Raw genomic sequence first — 21,039 nt, forward strand, 5'->3', positions numbered from 1 at the left:
AAGGGTGCACATTCCCAGTTCTCAAGAGGGAAATCTGGACACCCAAAGCATACTACAGGCACAGTCCTTGAGGTTTCAAGGCTCCTTGCCATTGAAGTACAAGATCTGGAGGCATGACACCCACCCAAGCCATGTCTCAGAGGTTGCTATTCTCTAAGCTCCTCCAGAAAGTCCCCACCACTTTGCTGTTTGCTGTTCAAAGTCTCACCCACAGGTGTACAGGCCTTCCCTTTTACGCAGGGCACCTCAGATGAGAGACTTTCAATGTTCTCCCAGCAGAAAATTCCAGAATTCATCTTTCCATGGGAAATGTGTTACAGCCTCAACTTGCTCCAAATTCAAACACAAACTTTTGCAGTGACTCCTTACTAAACAGAATTTTTCCCATTTCTATCTCTCCTACCAGGTGAGAACACATTTCCCTGGCACAGGGCATCACCATGCAGGTCTGGAGACCAAATGCGTCTTTGATGGATGAGCATGCTCTGCATTGGGCTAATACATCTTAATCCTTGGCTAATGCAGCCCTAGTGCTTCTGGTATGTTTGCCGCCTCTACTATTTTTATCAGAGACAATGCTCCTTTGGCCTGTGTTTGCCTTGGCTTTTATTTGACTAGGAGACAAAACTGAATCTCAGCAGCAGCAGCTCCTGTCCACCTTGAGTATTTGACTGTTTCAATACTGGCTGCAAACACCAATTTGTCAAAGAGGCACCTGCTCTGAAGAAAGCTCCCTCCAGTCAGATGGAACGGAAATATGGGGTCCACTTGGAAAAAAAAAAAAAAAAGCCTTAACACTTTAGATGCTCTAAGCATTTGTCCTCCTTTTTTCTGGGTTTTCATAGAGAGGGTAAAAATGCAGTCACTGATGTGCACCTGGGCAGACTGTGGCATCTGGAGCTGGGACTCTGAATGGCGTTCAATTCTTTGGTGGCAGGGTCACAAGAACTCCTCTGAGACTGTGACCCCTGGAGGTAACAGGCTGTATTTAACTAAAGCCGCATCTGAAGCATGGGAGGGAACAAAAAAACCCAGCTTTATTCAACAGATAGACACAACCTCCACAAACCACAGTCAAGAGCCTGTGGGAGACAACCTTGATGTCAAACTGACACTCCCTATCCCAGCCTCTGCTGCAACTCACTGGTGGGTAACTACAGGCTCCAAATTGGAGATGTAAAATATAATACAGTATCTGACATATGTTTTATGCTTTAAGCAACTTATATTTCTAGTTTATGCAAAAAGGATGATCAGACTTTCTCATAGGTGTTAGAGCGACTGTCTTTGCACACAGCACCAGCTCACTCAGATCTCTGTGTCCTGGGCAGGGGTACATGGCAGGTAAACCACAATGCCAAATTTAAATTTCCAAAGGGCAGCATTCTGCTGTAGCCACTATTAGGCCTTTTAACTAACACATAGCCATGTTTCTTTTACTAGATCTGTGATGGTAGGGACTTCACCGTGGGAACCAGCACTAGATGACATAGCTCACTTTGGCCATTTACACCTCACCTCCACTATCCATGGGTTTATCTGTGCAGTAACTGCCAAGACATAGGCTTCAGCAAGGGTTAATAACCAAAAGCTCTCCAAGGACACAGAAGATGTGCTCTGTGCCTAGCATGCACCATGCTGCTGTGCCCTTCATGCAGAGGTACGCTGGCAGGAGTCAAAGGCATATCTTTTTGTTCCTGGGAAAGGGCCCACTTTGACAGCTGGAGACACTAGGTATGACAATGCAGGTGCCATTCCTGCAGGTCCTAGAGGGTCTGCTGGGGACATCCACCCAGCTGACTCACAGAGAACAGACAGTGATATGGAGAGGACCCAGATGACGGGAAGTGTGAAGATGTTGAAAAGACTGAGATCAGCAGACCTGGCATTGGAAGGAAGCTTGGAAACCTTGCAGGAGCCAGAACAACTCTATTGTTCCTCCCTATGTGTCCCATAGCATACCTAGAATACAAGTTCTTTTCCCTTAACTAGATCCCTGTAGCACTCTATCTCAGGGAGGAGAAATTACTACAGTGCCAACCCACAGCACAATATATATTTGAAATGGTGAGTTACAACAATCAGTATTTCCATGACCATTCCCATAGGCCAAACAAAATTGACTGGAATGTCACAAGCACATTTCCTGATTTAGGTTTGCTCTTTATAGGATCCCACTGGCAGCTCAAATCACAGGAGAAGGTGCCATAGAGACAGCAAGTTCACTCTCCTCTTACAAATACTGGCTCCACTTACATAAAAGAGCAACTGATAAATTCCTCCTCCTCTGTCATTCTCTTTCCCACACTTAATATTCAGTTATTCTTCTTTCAAGTGAAAGTTTTGAAATTGGTGTCTGATTCGGTCCAGAGCCCTAGGCTGAAATCTCAGCTCCATTGAAATCAATGAGCATTTGGCCACTGGGCAAGGATGTCTTCCCAATACCCAGGCTTTTCACCCAAATTGTTAAGACAGCTAGTGTATGCTTTTATCATAGATTGGGCAGAAATGTGGAGGTGCCCATGCACGTGGCCACTCAAACACTTACCTGAATAGCACAACAGCTACAAGTAATTTACATACAAATATCCAATATTAAAATCCATGGCTGCAGTGCTTGGATTTGCCAAACCTAGTACTCTATGAACACTAGCTGGTTTGCAAACAATGTAATTGGAGTAGAATTGCTATTGTGTTTGTTTGTTTTCAATATTTTTGGCCAGGAAGTTGTCCTGGAGGTATAGTTGAGCATAAGTGGTGTGGTGGAAAAATGTCATTCATTCTGTTCCTATTAAAACTAAAAACAATAGCCACACAAAGACAGCAGCAACAATTTCTGCTTTTCATGCCTCTAACAATGTGTTTTCAACCCTAAAGGCAACATCTTGTTTGTACCCAATTGATTCTGGGATCACATTTTATATAATCAAATATATCTTTGAACAAAGATATATTTTATGAACTGCTCAATCTCCAGATGACCTTGGAAACAGCAATTCATAAAATATAGCTTTATCTCTATCTTCACAATCAGCTAGAAAAATGGCCCACCCATACTCTGTGGACTGCCAGTCAAGACCCAGTCAACAAATTAATTACCCAGAGCATCTGAAACTTTAAAATACATTAATTCTTTGTTTTAGACACTGAACACTAAGCACAAATTACTTGCCCTAGTACCCTGGTAAAGACCTGGGTGGTATCCATTATCTTTTAATCACCAAAGGAAAGTGTAACCCTCACCCCAGGAGACAAAACAATCTAAGTTAGCAAAAAAACTTGTTTCATTAAATGTTTATTATGAACTCTGTACAAGAAACCATATATAGACCCCTTATGGTCATAGCAAAGGCTATGTTTCAGGTTACAGGAAAGGATTTGCTGATGTAAAATGGCCATTAGTGGAACATCATTGGTTCTAGAAGGGGATGAAAAAACCTATTTGGTGTTTTACAGCTCTATCAACCTCAGGACCATTTCTTTAAAACATGGGGGGAAAAAGCTCAGTTAAAGGGGAGCTGAAATCCTTTTAACAGAGACTGCCTGCTGCCTGGGCTCTCCCAATGACAGGAGAACGGAAGACACACCATCACAGATGAGTGGGAGCACTGCAGGTAAACTTGCAAAAACATGAGCCGCCACAATGCCATAGGTACAGAACAACCCCAGACACCACCCACCAAGTCCTTCAGACAAATCAGCAGGAAGGGTTGCTACAAGCAGATAAATGAGACCAGCTCTCCGAGTGAGGTACAATGTTTGCAAAGTAAACGTTTTCCTCTCTGCCTAGTCCTGCCCTGTGCCCATCAAAGTTAGGTGTAAAAGCAAAGGACCAGGGATGCACTCTTAGCTTTAGCTAGCACAGCACTTCTGACATCTCCTTCCTCCTCTCTAAATATACTGTATTTAAATTCAGTGAGGACCACAGATGTGTTAAATTACTGAGATGTGAGGTCTGAGCTCAGGAACACCATAAACACACAGGGAGAAGGAACTTTTCAAACCCAGCCCACATCAGCAAAATCACAGCACTGAATCTGCCTCCTTCCCTGCCCCAGCAGACTTACAGGTGGAAGTCAGTTTCAACAAGTGTTTTTAAACATACTTAACATCAGCAAACATAGAAAAATCAGCAAAACTTGGGATCAGTCGCAAAGATGTTAATTCAGGTCAGGCAGCAGCCAAGTGAAGGTCAGATGTGGCAGTCCAGCCTGCAGCATATTTTGGATATTTCGACCTCCCAGGAAGTCCTGCGCCAGAGGACATCCTGGTGTTTCATACGCAACCAGGTGGAAGCACTGCACAAAACAGGCATTCAAAGAAAATAGCATGTTGATGTCTGGACAAATAAATTTGATTAGTGGTCTCTAACACTGAGGTAGGGAATTTTTAACTTTTAACCTATAAAATCATATTTGCTAGCATTCCGTGACAAAAGCCAACCACTTGCAGTCTTAATTACAATTTTTTTTTTCCATGTCTCTGCTTACTTTGAACGTTCACCATTGTCTCTGGTAGAATTTTGACAAATCCACCAGAGGGTATTTCCAAAACAGAAAGCTGTGTTTTTATCGGGATCTCCCCACAAGAAACCCTGGGGCTTGCATTAAAGACTTGTTTGTTCTCTGTAATGTTATATTAGAAAGATTAAAAGTTTTCCTGTTAGTTCAAGAAATACTTTAAAGCACTGGTACCAAAAGAACCTCAGACAGTGACCGCAGGTCTGTTTTTCATCCAAACACAGGAAAAAGAAAGAAAATAAAGATCATCCCTGGGACAGCTTTTTCAAGGCATCCAGATGCATACATGCCCAAACCCCACCGAGAGTGGATGGAATCACCACCCTATACTATAATATTCTCCCAACGTCAAGACACCCTGGGTCTCTGCCGCTGCTGGAGTGACGGCTTGTGTCAGGCCAAGTTCTATTCTCTTCCCATGCATTGACCTCTCTGTTGAAATCAGCAGGACCCTTGCACAGGAGAACACGATCCACAGAGAGGGGCTGGCTGCACTCTGTGCCGGCAGTGCCCGCATGCTGGCCGAGCTGATGGAGTGCCCAAGCCCCGCGGAGAAGGGGCCACCCTCCTCCGTGGACTGCAGGGAAGCAGCTAGCTGTAAATTCCATTTGGGACTCTGGGCACTGCCCAGTGGAGACACTAACACAGCATGTCTCCTGCCTTGTCCAGAGCGCGGCTTCCCAGCATTGTTCTGAATAGCTCCGGACCCCCACTGAAGAGCAGCAATGGGTGGCTTACACTGAAATGTCCCCCAACCAGGCTGATTTACGGCTGCCAGGAGTCTCAGGGATGTCAGCTCTTCCTGATTAATTTTTTTATCCTTATTTTCCCTTGTTTTATATTTGGATATCACTTATTGCAATATTCTTCAGAACTATTCTCTGGAAAGCCATACTGGCTAATTTTTGGCTTGTAAATTGCTCATGAGCAGTTTGTGGCTTGTGCTTTGAAAAAAAACTCAAGTAACTCTGGCTCATTTTGGTTGGGTAAAGAGATTTTGTGGCCTCCATCAATTCTAGTCCCTGACAGCAGTGACAGAGCTCTTATTATCACAAACATACAGTTGCAATTTTAAAATTCGCTTCCTCTGACTCTTCATTAAAATATAATCAACAGTTTCTGCTTCCACAAACATTTCCGGCAGAAAGTTCACTTCATAGAATATTCACAGGCAACAAGTAAGAAGGAAGCTAAAGCAAACTTGAGTTTTTGATGTGAGCAAACCCTTGCCAGTTGTCCAGCTACTCCACTAAAAGATTTAGGAAAAAGCAGTAAAGGAAGGTACGGCACAAGTAATTTTCTAGGAGATATTGCAGAATGCAGGCAACCAAAACCAACGACCAATGATGCAGCAGCGAAATGTGGGTGAAGAAAAGACAACAGGCAACATGGTGGCGCAAACAAAAAGACTATCATGAGTTCAAAATGGATAGGAGTTTATTGGACCTGCTTTACATCTAGCTGCAGATCACAAGGTGAAATTGGCCAACAGATCCTGCACAACACAAACAACTTAAGGTAAAAACCAGATTTCTGAACCAAAAATGGTTGTTGAGCAAAAATCTATTAATAGTGCTGGGGTTTATCCCAGAAGTGTTGCGTAAAGTGAGACAATTCACATCCCTTCTCTGTGCTTCCATTTCCTGTCTCAAAGATCCCACTTAATATATCTGGGGCAGGGACCGTCTCATGTTATAACTCTGTGCTGTGAATGGCACAAGGGGAACAATGCTGCAGTTGGGACCTCTGGATGCCATCACAAATGCCAATTGTAAGCAGCAGTGACAACAAGCAGAAGGAGCTTGGGATCCAAGGAAGACCTGAGAAAAGACAGAGTACAATGTGGGATTTGTCTTGTATTATAAGCATGGATGGTTCTCACCTCCATACAAGAGGGACAGGGAAAAGCAAGGAAGCAGTTGAGCTAGACAAGTAAGAAGGCAGCTCTCTGCCTAGACACTCCAGCTTAAGCAAAATTCCTCCAGAGCTGCTCCTTCATTTCTCCACTTTCACTGTTCCTCCCTTTCACTATCACCCCAGGCCATCCTTGAATAGCTCCATGCAGAGGAATTCAATCACCTAGCAATCCAAAAAAAGGGATGTTCAGGGGTCCGAGATACAGTACGAAAACCTGATGGAAAGGGTGGGGTCTCCTCTACTGGGGAACATTTTTGTAGGAAACACTCAATTTAAATACCCTGTGCATGTGACTTTCTGATAAACATGTAGAAGGGGCAGTGGTGCTGAGGAGCTGCCCTGGAAAGGCCTGGATAGACCTTTACCATCTTCAGCATCTACAGAACCAACCTGGAAAGGCCCAAAGACAGGGTTCAGGGGACAACAAATCACAGGATTACAAGAATAAGCTTGGAAGAACACTTCAGAAGTTGAGCAGACCACATCCCTGCCCTGAGGTGGGATCAGCCCTGCAACATCCATCCAACTCACCAGAATCCAGACACACAAGCAACCTAGTACCACACATCTACACTGCGTCCCACAGAGTGCCTCAGGACCCAGCTGACTTCAAGGATATACCCGATCCCAACTTCACAACCTCTCCAACAGGCAACACTAGATCCCCTCTGGGAAAAGGCCCAGAGTCTCTGCCAGAAAGGCTGTCAGTGTAAGGGCACACTAGTTAGCAGGTGACGGGGAACCCAGCCACATTATCAATTATTGAGACCTGTGAGGCTGTTTTGGATTCCCAGGTGCAAAACATGTTGTTCCACCTGTTCCCAAAGATGCAGCCTGTCTCTCCTTTTGTCTTTCAGTTCTTTACACTGCACCTTCTTTCTGTTTTGTTCTCCTTGCCCATGCCAGCTGCCACCAATCACAAGTAACCAAAATCACTCATCTTTGTCCTTCCTGCCTCAGTTCACCTTGGTTGTGATATGCATGTTTTTTTTCTTTCCAAATCAATGACCTTGAAAACCTTGAACATCCTTCTTAAGCCCCAGCCTCATCCTCCTTTCATTTCTGGAGATGCTGACTCCCTCCCACATCTCACTGAAGAGCTCCAGGCAGCCTTGTCTTCATGAAATCGAGAGGGCCTGTATCATCCTTTTAGACAGGCACCTGAATATTGGTGCTGCTTTTCTAGTTTTCTGCCAGTTTGGTATGGTGCATCAGGAGCTCCACTATCACACAGAGCTCAGAAATACTTCAGAGCTGCTTTGAGGCTGTGTTGCTCCCTGGTCACATTCTCCCCCTGGCTGCAGGATGTAGAAGCTGAGCTTCCACTTGTACTTATGCTCTGTGAAAGGTGTCTGCTTTTCACCCTCATGACCTGTCTGTCTCTGCAGTGGCAGTGCCTCTACGTAATGGTCAAGCCTGAAACACCAAGAGAAGAAAGCCTTCTTGCCCACCTAGATGCTGCTGTTTGTAGTTACAGGACTCCTGTACATGTACAAAGGATGGATCCATCCTAGATCCAGTTTTATAATGGCACTTCTGAGCAAGGACCCATGCCAGTTGCTACGTGGGTCTCACCCAAAGCCAGGGAATCATGAAGACTGAACATCACAGACAGCCACATTTTTCAACTTGCACCCCTCCCCTTGTAATTTGGTGGTTAATAAACATCTATTTACTAGACTTAATATTTACTAAATAATTATCTGATAAAAATATCAGATAATTAATTGGGACCATCTTTGTGAACATGAACAAAAGCTAAACGGACACCTCAGACAGGATCACACATCAGCCCTGCCATATGAAGGATATTCTGAAAAACCTTCCAAGGTAGATAGAGACAAACAGATCCAACTTCCCAAGTACACTCACAGACTCCCATTAATTGCTATAGGAGCCGCAAGGAAATGCAGCAGAGGTTAACTATGCGCAGTTCACCATGAAGGGCAGCAACTGGCAAGACTTTAATTCCCAAAACTGTGCTCTCCTTCACTCCCCTGACAATTTGACACACTGCTGTTTATCCTAATCCATTGTTCATGGTCCTCCCCACCCAGTTCTCAGCCCATGTGATGCTCTCCTGCCCCTACCAACTGGAATTAATTTGGGGTGCTAGGGCTCTATCAAGAGACTTTACTACAGTCTAAATGCTGGCAAAGTATTACCTGCTTTCATACAGGTATTTGGCCTTTTATCAGACACCCAGAGTGAACAAGGAAGCCACCACATTCTTCTGGGGCATTTGGCTTGCAACTCCTGGCTCCCTCACTGATCCTTCAAATAACCAGGTAACTTTGAGGGGGACATCCTCATCAGCAAGGACTCTTTAACAACATAAACATTACTCCCCCAGAATTCTCCTCTACCTCTAACTTGTTATGTAAAGCTGATGCTGCTAAAATATTCAGCTGAACTTAGGTCAAGAGAAGATGGCTTTTGAAAGACTTCCAGTGGTTCATTTGCAATAACTGGCTCAGAAATAAATCATTTCAGCCCTGATTTCAGCCCTCAAGCAGCCAACTCTGTTAGCAGGGCAACTCCAGCAGCGAAGAACAGGGGAATGTTTTGGTGATGCATCGGGACTCGTGACAGGCACAGAAAGCAGCCAGGAAAGACCACCATGCTGCGAGAGGCTGCCATGTTGGGTTAGACCATGCTACTTGCTAGACAGGGACCTCCACTTCGTGGCAGAGAGTATCACTTACTCCTTCTGAATAACTTCCCAGTAGGGAAGTTTTCTGCATTCTCTCAAGGACAGAGCTGTTTTTCTGCCCTGATGCCCAGAGGCTTATAAATCCCATGTGCATTTTTACCCTAGTTAATCCAGCTGACAGAATGCCTATGCTTCATATAAATGTCTTTCCTTTCTGCCAGTCCTGCTATGCTGTTGCCCTCAGTGACTGGAATGACAACAACTCCCAGGGGATACTGATGTACTGAGTGAAAACCAGCTGGGAGCGGTCAGGGATGTATGGGCTTCTACTTTGGCCTCAGTGGAGATGTAAAGAACGAGTGCTTCTTTTACATTACTTTCTGTACTGTCACTGTGTCCCTTCTCCTTTCAGAGACCTCAGGTTTCAATCCTGCGGGGTGCAAGCTGTTTCCAGGGTCCCTTCCCCCACTCCCAAATACAAAGGTCCTTCCCTGTTCACACACCATCCTTGCAAGAGCCACAGTAGTGCTTCATATGGAAAGCACTAGCCGTCTTCCACCAGTGTGACTGAGGCCTGGGGACTGCCAACATGCCTCTGACCCCAGCTCAGCAGGCACAGTCCACCTGTGGACCATAGTCATACGCCCATAAGACCATTTCCCCAGCATCCCTGGCATGGCGGGGCTGAGACAGTGCTGGCAGGGTGGATTTGAGCCTTCAGGGAGGCTTCAGGAAGCTTCATACTCTGGCATGTGAGTGCCACAGATGACAGCTAGGGTGGCCAGTCTGATAGCCCTCAGTGAGGACCATATTTGCAGTCTACAAAGCAAAAAACCATATCTACACGCAACTCCCAAAGCATACCGCCCCAGCAACTTAGCCAGCTCACGTGGACTGCGAGCGCAGTGCAGAAGGGCTGCTGACTCAAGGTAATTCATCAAGTTGAGTCCCGGGCTGCTCTGACAGGTTTGGACTCGAGCAGCTAATCCAAACCCAAATGTGAGGAAGGGGGACTGTCAACTTGGGTTGGTCTGCATAGCCTCTCTGTTCAGGGTGACTTTCCCAGAGGATACCAAGAACCCCTAAGGTGGGCTCTGCTCTGAAGTGGTCCCCCTTTTCTGGGTACACAGGGAACCCAAGGGCACCAGCCTCTTTCCTGCCACCCCCTTGCGTCCTCTGAGGTACTAACTGGAGCCAGCATCAAGAACCCAAGGCCAGCTCAGAACAGAGCTGCCACAAGAGCCTTTGGCTGCTCAGGTCAAGTGCAGTTGTTCAACCACACCCAGCCAGGAGCAGAGTAAAAACACCATCCTTTTTTCTGCAGAATAAGAGGGTTTAAGGCAGGAATCTGGTGCAGAAAAGTTCTGTCCCTTTAAATTCACACCCTAGGCCGAGCAAGTTTTGCAAGAGCCTCCCTGTGCAGACAAGCCCCGAGGCTTCAGTGCAGCAAACCGCCTCTGCTGGGGGAAGCACCCAAGACATTTCAAGGCCAAGGCCCCAAGTATTACAATGAGGTGGCTGCTAAGCCTGCACGTGGCAGAAGAGATGGGGCAGGCTCAGAGATGTGTAGTTCTCCATTAGCACGAGAAGACAGCAAATATGTACAGGAGACACTCAGTGTCTCTTCTGACTTGCAAAAAAGACCACGAAGAGAAGTGGTAAGGAAGAGAGGACAGACAGATGCCACACACTCGGCTCACTTGGAAATCATGAATTGGCCCTCTTCTCAAAAATTATTATCTTGTTATTATCTTTGATATTGTGAATGTTTATGCACCAGAAAGGGCACACTGTCTGGTTTTGCCCTGCGATGACAAAGGATAAGAGAAATTAGAGATTCCCAGAAAATAGAGCAAGTATAACACCTGGGGCTTTACGGGAAATACCAGATTATCACAGTTCTGGCAAGAAAACCAAACCTGTTGGCAGTGTTTCAGATTACTACTGGTTCTTTTTTCCCTTCTAAGCCCCCAAAATGAACGGCACACCTACCTAACCCCGTAAGAAAACCAGAGGTGTGACTTATGACATCTCTCTCAAACACTGACTCAAAACATTACCAACACAAAATGTTACAACACATGAAATGAGCAATGGCCCTGCTAATACGAGGTTTGTTCTTAAAATTGCATGGCCTGCCCACATTTTCTAAATATAGGATAGACAAGGAAGCCTCTCCAGAAGTAATAATAATTCAAACAACCAAATACACACTAGGTGGACAGAGGTGGTTTTGAAAGCTGTTATCAATATATTTCCATTTTACAACATTTCTTTGCCACTCCTGCTTTATCTTCTGCCCATCAGCAGCAGGTAGAATGGATCAGCTCAACCACAGAAAGGAACAATTCCCTGAAATTCAGCTTAGGAAAGTCCTAAGCAACACCAGCATCATTGCAGCTGCTTATCTGCAGATTCAGGAAGGCAGTCTTACACCTGGAAGTTTGCCAGTAGAAGAGCTAGAAGTATTATTGAGAAAAAGTAAAGCTTGGGAGGTCTGTGGTAGCCAAGGTCACTTGCCCTCGGAAGGGTCTACACTGTCATCAGCAGGACAGATCAGCATCCATGAGCCTGCCTTGGCGACTTAGCTGAGAGAGAGGAGCACTGAAGAGGCGTAAGCATGCACTGTAGCCTGTACATAAGGGCTAGGTGCTAGGGCTACACATCCCAAAATTGGAGCATGACTTTGCTGCTGCTTTACCAATACTGGTATTCAAGTAAGCAACAGAAAAGCTTGCTCAGGATATCTTCATGTAGCAATGTTCTTTCCTGACTGCAGTGCAGACATCACACCAGCTGGGCAAGGACCATTTGCCCATGGCAACCTTTTTCACTTGACAGCTCTTCTTTGGTTATCAAGAGATCTCTTCATCCTCATGCCTGAAAGTGCACAACTCTGAATCAGGAAAGCTGAGTCAGATCCTCAGACTTGCCATTAAGGAACAGGCTGCTGCAGTGCAGCATGAGTGCCTAAATGCCACCACCACAGCACAGAATGGGCACTGTCCTTCACCTCCTGCCTCCTGCAGGAAACCTAGGTGTTCATTTAACCATCAGCTGTAACAATTCCTCCGGATTTTTACCATTTTCTCCCCCAACTACCATGATTATTTGCCAAGATGTCCCTCCTGAAATCCACCCACTGGCATTTCTTCAGGGGGTTCCTCAAACAAAGACTACCCAGGAGTTTACCAGGTCTCTCCCTCGATCTAAATGTGTCCACTTCAGATGGCAGAAAGGTTTCCTTATTCCCCAACAGTCTCACTAGCCCTGCTGGATAGAAAGGGAGTGCCCAGGGCATATCAGGGTGGGCAGTGGGAAGGGCATCCAGAAATAGGCAATTTCTGCTGCCTCTCATCTTCTTCACATGACCTTTATAGGGGAAAAGGTTCTGGACAAAGACTATTCGTACGTGGAATGACTGGGAGAGGTACCCCAGGACTGAGTGGGAAATGTTCTTTCAAGTAGAAAAGAAGCATGGACATTATTATACACACACTGCTTTTGGTATTGAGTCACCATTTCACGTAAGATACAGGATAATTTTTGTTTTGGGCTGAATCTCTTTTTCTTGATCATATAACTGGCATATCTGCAATGTTAGGACCTCTTCTGCAATGCAAGTTTTAGCTGTGTTTGTTACCCAACAGCCAGCCAGAGAGTTTATTTGAGCATTCATTAATCGTGCCTCTCACGCAGACTCTCAGCACAAATACAGAAACCTAATCTCATTTATTGACAAATGTGAAGCAAAATAGACTTCCATGCCAGAGAGAAGTTCATCACATTCCTTGTCCTTGCCCTTCAGGCAAAAGCCTGAATGAGCAGATGAAACACACATGATCTCTGGAAGGGAAACAAACTGCTTCTTGGGTAGCAGCAATCAGGCAGACTTCTGGCCTTTGAAAGACAGCCTGCCCAGATCCAGCACCTTGACTTATGGATTCAGGACCAGTTAGCAAGACTTTCTGGATGTAAATCACTTTAACTTAAATCATTTACAGGCAACCAAGATTCATAGCACAAGACCTGCAATTTGCTCTGCTCACAGTAGAAGTCACACAGCCTAGCATTGGGATATTGTGTGATGTAGAACCTGAAGCTGCTGCACAAGCTGCTGTGTCCATTAGTGATTGCATTACGGAGCAGGCATAGCAACAGTACAGGCTGGCTCTGAAAACCTGCTGGCTGAGAAAGCCCCGCCTTGCATTGCCAGCTGCCTACCAAAAAGGGAGCAGTGTAGCAGCAGTAGTAGCCACTGGACTGCCTCCCAGATCTCTTCCCCATCAGTATTCCTCTTGCTTGCAAACATTGCAATGAAAGTCAGGCAGGTGATTTTTTAATTTTTTTTTTTCTTTGTAGTGCAGCTGAGGCTTCTCTCCTGCAGAGAGCAGCAAGTTAGCATGGACACAGCTGAAGCTAGTTACCTTCCCTTGCAGAACAACTGTGCTAGCAGCTGAAAGATACTCCCTTCTTCTGCCTCGCCCAAATTCAGTGTTCCTCTCTGTCAGCCCTGCCCCACTCACCAGAGCTTGGAAATGGGCTCAGGAGACAGGCATCTGAACACCCATGCAGTGCAGGCAAGGGGGATGTGGCCAGGTCAAGGGAGCAGGCAGTGCCTTTGACTCATCTCCCTGGCCAGTATTCTCCCAAGAGCATCAATAGCCGGTTCCCTCCTGGGACCTGAGATCATTTGCTGATCTGACTTCTTGCATCACAAATGTGGGAGCGCTATCAATAATCTGGCTAATACCAGGTGCTCTGAGTAGACTCCACAAACCCATGCCTGCGCACACACTGCTTCTGGAGTAAGACCAGTTTGCCCCCAGAGCAAGGAAGCTTGTCTCCAGGAGCACTTAGGTCAAGCCAAGAGGTGGGAAACAGCTTGAACCAGAGGCATAGCTGCTGAGCATGGGAGTGTTGTCAATGGTTTGACTGGAGGAAGAGATGTATGAGAGGAATACAAGGAGCAACAGGATCAGTACAGGTTTTGCCAGAGTAGTGTGCGTACCCACACTCCCCAGAGAGCTGGAGTGCATCAGGAACCAGGGGACTCTTGCAAAGTGCCATGGGCTTCAAAGTGAATTAAATTCATGTGAGCACAAACATATGTACCCACGCACACATACACAGTTTTGGAGCTGGAATAAAGTCCCAGCCATCAAATCAAAAAGCTGCTGAAAGCAAGAGGGTTGGATGCTCAGCTGGTACATATCATGCACACACGAACAAAGCCAGAGGAGACAGGTCAGAGAAACACCTGCTGGGAACATGGCTGATGGATTTTAACCTTATTTTACCCTCATATTAAGCAAATATGCAAATTCTGACACCAAAAAGAGGTTTCTGTAAAGGGTTTCCAAACATCAGTCAATGATGTAGGAAATCTGCTTCAAATTTTTGGGTTTGTTGGTTTTTTTTTAAACAAAATGCTATGCACCTGACTTTAGTGTAATTTTAAGGTAAATTAAAGTTTCAAGGCTTCCCTAAAGAACACTTTTTCTGTCCATCTCACACATTTGTAGCTGTCCTTCTTCTGAGCTGCCAGCCACCGAGTCACAGACTTGGAGAGCAAATATAGTTCCCTTCCCCTCCCCCTTCTCACCAGGCATGAAAATTCAGCAAGGAAAACAGGGCTCTGACTTCCATGTGTAGACAAAAGTTTAAGGGGATAGTAAGGTTGAGACAAGCTGCAAAAGAGCTCGAGGACCATCAGAGTCCTCAGAATTATGACTATTACCATTACTGCGTGCAGACAGCCTTGTGTGGCTTATTGCTCTTCTCTGCAAAGAAGCTCTCCCTCATATTGAGAAGTTTTTACCTTCCAGACACACCTGAACTAAAGTCCTTTATAAGAGCTGATGACTAAGTCTGCCAAACCTGATTACCAGAGTTATTAATTACCTGAATGTTTAACTTCTACCATTATTATTTGTATTTATTGTTACAATTTGTAACATCTCAAAAATGCAGCAACATAACACTGTCCTTATCACAGTGGACACATTCCCAGGTCATGTAAGTTCAAAACACAGCTTTCTGTCTGGAGCACAGCACAGGAGCCAGGACACCACACACATCTTGCATTGCTCTGGACGCTCTCACAGGATGTTGAGGGAACCTGCAGTTTTGCTCCAATCAGGCCCTTGCAAGTCCAGTGAGAGCTTCCCTCTTTGGCAGAGTCACATCTCCCAGTCATGTGAGTTTCATTATCCTGCCCCAGACAGGAGGTCAGTGCAACAGGTGATGCTTGTCCAAGCTCCAGCCTGGGTGGAGAGGCCTTCGCACTTCCAAACTGCCTCTGCTGCCATCACGTCCCTCCACCTCACTGGTGCTGGCAGATGAGTGGAGGGTGACCAGCCACCAGGACAGCATGCACTGACAGAAACCAGGGTAAGTGCTTGACACAGCACCAAGCAAACTTCTGGGTGAACCAGGAGCAGTGGGTGGCTCCCACCCAGCTTTCTACTCCTCTCCAGCCTCATCCTCAGTGACACAAGATGCAGCTTTCCCAAAGGAAAGCTCCAGGTTATCTCACTGCCTGACAACCTCTGCCCTGAACACAGTCTCCAGCAGAGACTGGACAGCCAGCCTTTGCTGGGACTTCACAGTCCTGCAACTTCTCAGCCAAAAGAAATGGCCTGGATTTACAGTCCTATCATGAGCTGCAAGCTCAGCTGCTGTTGGACTTACATTCTTCAAGTTCTTTTCAGGAAACACTTTGTTTTTTATGGAGCTTTGGTCCCAGAAAAACACAAGCGCATCCAAGCCAGAGCCATGTGTGACCCACAGCCGCGCTCATTGCTTACTGCAAAGTCATTGCTCCACTGTAACAAAGCTTTCAGTTACTTAAAATGGCACAGGGTCATATGACCCCCATGCTGAACTCCCCTTATGCACCTGAAAGTGTTCCTTGGAGTCCAAGGGAAAATGAGGAGGGGTCAGAGGAACAAGAAGCTCATTTCTGCTCCTCTCACTGCCTCTGGAGTTATGCAACAGAAGAAGGGGGACATAGGTCCACACACATACACTGCCCTGGACTCACCCCATCTTCTCCGGACAGTTTTGAGTTCAAACACATGCTGCAGTCCCATTAGCGCTCAGTGCTGAGGCAAGACTGGAGATCAGGGTAGCACTCAGAGAAGGAGGCTGGCAGTCCAGATGCAGGAAGAAGGATGACAGAGCCATGCTATTCATGGCAACACAGCTTTCCTTTAGCTGCTTTGCAGCTGGAGCCCGTCACATTGAAAAAGGCAAGAGAATGAACTAAGGGCATGACCTCAAAGGTCGGCAGCTCGGCTATACTCAGGCCCTCTCCAGATGTTCCTCCTCTCACCAGAGACTGCCTTTCCCAGGTTACCTCCAAAAAGGGATGAAAATGGGATGCCCAGGGCTCTGACTCACCAGCTTTTAGATCCACAGTGGCATTACTTACTAATGTACCATTCTGCTCCATCCTGCCCATCTGCCAGGAATTCCTAGACCCCTAGTCTGCCTGAACAGAGAGACGGGTTATTCCTCAACCCTACTGGATCTCTCTCCCATAACCCTTCTGTTTGTATTAACACCTGAGAATATGAGCCAGGGGCAGTGGAGGAACAGAGCCACATGCTCATTTATCAATCCCTCCTCCTGTAGAGCTAGCGAGCTCCAGCAAAAAGCCCAGAAAGCATCTGGGACATATAACCTCTTCCTTTACCCCAGCATGAATCACTGGAGCTTGTGAGTCAGACCCCCTCCATTCCCAAGGCTGAGCAAGTTACTGCACGTTTGCTGATCTGTGGTAACTGGCCACATGCATGCTCTCAGCCACATGGCAATGGCAACAGCAGTCCATCAGTTTAGCCAGTGGAAATGCTGTACTGAAAACATGCATGTGGAAAGATCCTGGAGCACAGCTGACATCTGGTACCTTGTGTGTCTGGGTGTTTATAGAAAACAAAACTGCTACTGTAGGATATCCGCTGTGGACCATCCTTCTTATAAACAAACCTTTTGGCTAATGCTTCTATGAGCTCCTTAGAACTGCAGTCTTTCCTACAAACAGAAGACTAAGAACAAATTAAGCACAAATCAAGAGCATGCTCACCCCGCAATGTGGACAGAGCTCACACAAAGGTACCTTAGCCAGCAGGAAAGTAGCTGTTTTGGTTACACTGCTGTTGGGTATCTCTGATAGCATGAACTTTCACCACAAAGCCTGCACCTAGCATCTGCATGGGACTTTCACATCCCTCACTGAACTCCACGTTAATGTGGCAGCACTCTAAAGCACCCTGGCTGGTAGACCTGGCTAACGCACACCTGCTTCCGCTGCAGTCCCAGCACTGGATTGCGCCCAGGGGCACCCCTCCTCCTTAAGACCTCTGGAGTTTCAATTGCAATACCCTTCTGCACAACCTTTCTACCAAATCCTGACTCATCTGCGAACTGAGGTCAAGCTGGTTCTTACTGAAACATGACACACTCTCTGCAGAGACTCTTCACCTGCACTTCGAGTAGTTTTCCAACGTTAGCACTTGCCATGGGCAGTTCAAGAGAAAGGCACAATTCCTGTGTTGCCTACCTTACTAGCACTGACGAACAACAAAAACCTTAAGTACATGCAATGTTTTCCTCAGTGCCAAGTAAAAATAAGAGAGAATGCCTGGAATTGCTGGGGAATTTAACCAGTGAAATGCTTTACATTTCTCTGGTCTTTTCTCCCCAAGCGACCTCACAGAAGTACAGATGAAACAGACTTTCCAGTCTCACAGCCCTTCCCGTTCCACTTTGCTCCTCACCTATGCCACTATCAAGGCTTCCTCCAGCCCTTTTGCTTCTCTTCCTGCCTGTCTGCCCATGAGGCTGGTATACTGGCCTCCTGATCCACTGTCACTGCTCTGGTACTTGCTCCCCCTGTTCTGCTCTGAACTTTTGCATTGGCACCAGTTCATTTGTCCCACTTCTCTAAATCTCAGAGTGCAAGAGGGAAGCTTCTTTTACACCCAGTCTTGCCTCAGTGTCAAGTCTTTGATTGCCCCAAGCCATCCAGTGTCTGATAAAGTACCATCTTCTCTTGCAGTTAAGAAGTTTTCTTCCAGACCTGAACTTTGCCATCATTGTGGGAGCATTACAGATTTATTTGCTGGTCTGTTGCTACATTCTGCAGCTCACGTAGTCCCTTCTGGGTGTGCCTTCCACGTGTGTTGGGTGGGACACAGTCTATCTCTCAATGCATGTTACAAACATCTAAAAGAGGGATCCTGACAGTGCTTCTTCATAGGTGGACACCATCTCCCTCTGGAGGCCTTCACAGGCTGTTCACTGGCTGGGTCTGTAGCTGAGGCACTCACTTTAGAACAGCTGCATCACTAGAGGCCTAAAAATGTGAGTTTAGGTTAAAGCTAGCCCTTGTCCTCAGAACAAAGCTAGCACTTCACATGAGATCAGCAATCCTCTTTTACACATTCACAGCAGCCAGAAAAATTGTGTTAAAAGCCACAGCGGAAGAATCCTTTCCTCCCCTGAGTTTGAGAGACCTCAGGGGAAATCTAGCACCCCCCCATGGCACATTGATGCTCTTTCCTGGAACCACTGTTTCAGCCTCTTTTCCTCTAAGAGGTTTTTCTGCATCTGATTCACTGGCAGTGAACAGCTCTATTACATGGGATGATTCCCCCAGACCAGCCAGCAGGGCTGGGGCAATCACCTCTGGAAGTTGGAGTGCTTTTCTGTGCCAGAGATGTCCTGGGGCTCTCTGCAGAGCACACCATGAAGGGGTGTCTAGGGGTAATTTCCCATGCAGACACCTATGACCACAAGGGTAGACCAAGACTTTCAGAGTGCCGTAGATAACAAAGTTTGGCCCTTCAGCAGGCAGAGACTGGTCAGGGATGCAATTTGAAGAAGAAAGGCTTTCCATCCTGTTATTATCCCCTGAGTCTCCCCTGCACTGGCCACCTAAAACAAATGTTCCTGTCTGGATCTCCTGAGAGCCTGTTTCAGATTTTTGTTAGTTTGTCTTCTGCCTCCTAGTTTCAGAGGGGTCAGCACACCCCATTTGTATGGAAATAGTACAGCCTGGGGAAAAACAGAGGACACAAATTGCCCTTGCAGTGCACTGCCAATTGCCTGATTTGTGCCAAGACTGGGTTTTTGCATCAGCCCGAGCATGCTGGAGAGGCAGTGTGAGGTCCAGCCACAAGCTGAAGAAACAGAGTCCACAGGATGCTCAGCTGCCTTGAGTGAGGGTCTGTGTACCAGGACTGGAGCATCTGCTCAGAAGTGACTGGGGGAGGAACTCTTCTCTTCTAAAAGTCCTTTTGGGGAAGCATTGATGTGGTACCCTTAGACCACATGGCAAAGGGGACCCATGATGAGAAAACGTCTTCACAGGTTCCACTGATCCCAACCAACCCAACCCAAAGTGGGATTTTGTTCAGAGACACCACAGACAACCACATGTCTTGCTCTGATGGACCCATGGAGCAAACAGTGGGCAACCTCTGCAGCAGTACAAGGCAAAGGAGTGACCTGGATCTAAGTAATCTTGTTAGTAATGAATGCAATAAAAGGACTGTGTTGCTGCTGTGCAAGCCAAACCCAGAACCTTTTCCTTTGGTTGAGGTACAGACAGGATCAATGCAATCATACCCAATTCTGCTCTGGATCCATTACTAGACAAAAAGGGGCTTTGCGCTCTGAGCAAAGTGTCCAGTTGTGGGATTTATATGTGATAAAACACCCCTACAGTGCATCTCGGCAGAGGACTAGGTTGTTAGCATTAGTAACTACAAGTAAAGGGTCTTTACATGTTCCCCCTAGAGCAGTGAGCTACTGCAGGGCTTTGATGTGGCACTAGAAAACAGAGTGTGGTCTGACCCCTCAGCTCACACCAGTCTTTTCCCCCACACGCAGCCCCCGTGGCCCCACCGTGGCCCACATGGCTCAAGGCCATTGGTTGCTCCCTCAGCAGCCCCAGAGTGCCTCACTCCCCCGCTGTGCCCAAGCCAATGCCCCTCAGTCCCACCAACCCCTCCATCCTGCTCCCAGTGGAGAAGATGCCCACAATGCAGGCACTGCCTTGTCTCACCTGTGCGCTTAGGAGGCACGGTCATCCTGCCAACGGCTGTGAGCCCCCAGTCCCTGCACACTCCAGAGCCCCTTGGGCAGATCTGGTCACCTTCAAGCAGCTGCTGCCTCTGCTTGGTGGTTTCAGGCTCCCTGTCCTGAAGCTATCCCAAAAGTCTCCTCTCAGGTCCCACAGCAACAACTATGTTCTGATGTCATAAGCAGGAGACCACACGTGAGGTCAGCCTGCCACAGCATCAGCACCCACTGCCGCCCTGGCAGCTCTGTGAAGGAGCCCATGCCCTGGGCACAGCAGGGTGGTGAACACAGCTGGGTCTCTGTGCTTAGAGTAAGGGATGAAAAAAGGTTGGGGCAAATCCTGCTACCAATGATGCCGGCAGGAAGCCAAAACAAATCTGTTCAGCTAAAGAGCGCTCACTAGCATCATGGTAGCAGGACCAAGAGCAGAACTACATCCAGGCAAGTGAATAGCTAAACTGACAGACTCCTCCAGGACTCAGTCCAGCTTGTAGCCTCTCTTAACACTGATAAAACACAAAGTCTGACAGAGTTGCCGCTCTGTCCAAATACATTGCCAGATAAACCACAGATAAGAAACAGCCAGGGATAATCCCTCCCTGACACCGTGACAGAGAAAGAAATACCACTATGCTGCTTTATCACCAAACCTTCTATATCTCTCCAAGACAGTTCTCGCATTGCCCTGGCTTGTACTCCCCATTTACTTGGGAATCGAACTTTATCAGTTAAAAGCAATCTAAACATTTTATCCCAGCAACATCTTAAGTATTGCCTTACTCATTCAGCAAGGAACGGCCAGATCTCCTCAGGAACAGCCCAATTTCACTAACAAGCATATCAGCAAAGAATGAAGGT

General features: G+C 46.7%; 1 protein-coding gene across 1 annotated transcript in view; it reads right to left on the reverse strand.

The window, feature by feature from the left end:
- Positions 1–21,039, reverse strand: part of NRG2 (neuregulin 2) — a 90,538-nt gene that overhangs the window by 68,825 nt on the left and 674 nt on the right. The gene's annotated exons all lie outside the window — the stretch shown is intronic.

This window comes from Phalacrocorax aristotelis, chromosome 8, assembly GCF_949628215.1.
Source record: "Phalacrocorax aristotelis chromosome 8, bGulAri2.1, whole genome shotgun sequence".
Lineage (NCBI taxonomy): Eukaryota > Metazoa > Chordata > Aves > Suliformes > Phalacrocoracidae > Phalacrocorax > Phalacrocorax aristotelis.